Raw genomic sequence first — 2,729 nt, forward strand, 5'->3', positions numbered from 1 at the left:
AAATAAAAATCATTATAATTTGCTAATGATTTTAGAGTTATTCTAGAGAAAATAAAATACAAAAAGAAAATTGAAGAACCCAAGATGATCACAAGTATGTAACCAAGTATTCCCAAATCAGTTATTCCAATATTACAGGAAATATCTGTTTAAATATGATATTTTTTTTAAAGTATGAAACAATGAAAAAATGTAAAATAAATAGAAATACAATTAGTAGGAAAGGTTCTTGATCAGGATAAAGAAAACTAAAATTTTACTGAAGTGCATAAATAACAATCTGATAAGTAAAGAAACACACAAATATCCTGATTTGAAAAATAAATATATTAAAAATGTTCATTATTTTAAATCAATTTATAAATTATAGTGAATGATTAACAGAATCTATAACAGATTACATAATTGTAAAATGTTCCTGGAGCTTATATATAAAAAGGTAGCCAAGATATTGTTGAAAAAAATAGAATGATTCACATTATCAACTATAAAAAAGTACTATAAAACTTCCATAAGGAAAAGGTTTTAATACTGTCAAAATAATTGTCTTAAGATAATTTTTAAAATAGACAAAAACATGTAAGTCTATCTTTATATATTACTAAAGTAGGAAATGTTATCATTGAGGATAAAATGAATTATTATATAAATGATTAGACAACTAAATATTTAGAATACAAAGTTCCATTTCTTATCCCCCATGCCCATCCTCCACACATAAATCACAGGACTAATGTGCCAAAACTTTTATTAAAAAAAGTATGAAATGATCATAATTGAATGTTTATCTCATATCAGTCTTACATCCATAATATATTTTCTGAAATATTTTATCTATTATAATTACGTTTCAGAAAAATATTTAGTTACATAGAAAGTTATTTGCAACATGTTATAGTTTATATCATTATATCAATAACAATTATTTATCAAGGATAGAATTTTTAGACAGTTTTACATTCTTTAATTTTTTCTGTTTTGTAAAATTTTCACAATGTATATTTGAAATGTTAAAAAATTGTAAATGAATATATTTGCTTATTTAAATAGAGAAAATATTTTTATTTTGCATCACACTTTGTCATAAAATGTGCATATACTACAGTTATAGTTATCTATAACTAGCCTTCTATTTAATATATGATCCATATAATAGATGAGTAAATAAAGGTAAAAAATGAAACAACACACTGATGAACTGAGTTTTTATTACATTCTCTAAAGCAAACATCTCTTCTCTAGTAATTTAATCTTTTAGCCCCACTTGTAAGGTCAAATCTTTTTTGCTTAGTCTCATTTATTTTTTGATATCTTTCAAATTCTGAATAGGTTGTGAATAGGTTGCAATGTGAAGCAAGATTTTTGCAGGAGAAGCAAGATTTTTGCAGGAGAAGCATGATTTAATGACGTTGGTGTTGTACTCGAACTATTAATGGACAAATGATACCCTGACTGAGTTAGACACATTCTAAAACCTAGAAGGAGATGATGTAGTCAACAATTCAGAACGTATGTAAATATAAAGGAATACATTTGATCGCTTCTCGGCCTTTTGGCTAAGATCAAGTGTAGGAATACGTTTGAGAATATCAATAATGTTTAATGCAACAACGAATTTTTACTGATTGCTTTCTTAACATCAGCTGTGAAGTTATTTTTATGACTTTGCAAAATTTTGTGAAAAATTACAGCAAGACTAACATTCATTTTTTTCTGTACCAGTGTGTTTTTAATTATGTTTTTCTATATTGTCTTATGAATCTAAAATATTTTCAACATTTGTCTTTCAGAATTTAATACAATTTATTTCAGAATTTAATACAATTACAACATTTTCATACAATATAGTATACAATTATTTTTCCTATGAAGTCCTTTAATGACCCTCTTCCTATATCACAAGTATTTAGGTACATACATATTAGGTAACTGGAACTCTTCAAATTTAAAATTCTAAGAAGTATTCATGAAAAACTTTCTATGAAAGATACAGGATAAAATATTATCTTGTATATATTGATCACTTCTATATACCTTTTGTCCCACAATGGAATGTAAGCTTGTTGAGTTTCCCTATTTGGCTTTTGTATTCTACAAAAATGCCATTATACATATTTAAATATTTATTGAGTAAAATCACTAGTTAGCATAATTTAAACAGCACAGAAAGGAATTTGATGTGTAATAGATTATTTTGAGGGATTACCTGCAAAGGATAAAAGAAAGAATAGTATGCAGGGAGAAACAACAGCTTATGATACTGTTCTGTTACCAGTGAAAGGGACAGAAAGGGAAGTATTGGGTAAGAATATTAGACTGCAACACATTTCTAAGAAAGTTTCAGCTAGGCAAACAAGCACTCCCTGAGTTAACATTGCTCAATTTAGAAGTTCTGAATCCCATCCTAATGGGCTGGCACTAGTATCCACATTGGGCTTAGTTATTGGTTGAGAGCAAGCCAGGTTATACATGGCCTTGAAACGAAATTATGGTTACTCCAAAAGAAAAGCGACTGGGGCTATGAATCAGTTATGCTCCCTGTAGCAGTTTCCTGTGAAGGAGAGCTTAAATGCTAATTCTGACAGCAATAAAACAATATTAAAAACTACATATTAACAGGTGAACATTTGATCAATGAATAAGCAAAAGTCAACTCTCTATGATATATACATATATCAAAACATCACATTTATTTACCCAGTGAATAGACCCAGCAATTGTTTGTCAAT

At 27.5% G+C, this 2,729-nt stretch overlaps 1 pseudogene; it reads left to right on the forward strand.

Moving 5' to 3' along the window:
• The first annotated feature begins 1,536 nt into the window (after nt 1-1,536).
• LOC112614991 lies at nt 1,537-1,696 on the forward strand (annotated as a pseudogene).
• The last annotated feature ends 1,033 nt before the right edge of the window (nt 1,697-2,729 follow it).

The sequence above is a fragment of the Theropithecus gelada genome, chromosome 1 (assembly GCF_003255815.1).
Source record: "Theropithecus gelada isolate Dixy chromosome 1, Tgel_1.0, whole genome shotgun sequence".
NCBI lineage: Eukaryota > Metazoa > Chordata > Mammalia > Primates > Cercopithecidae > Theropithecus > Theropithecus gelada.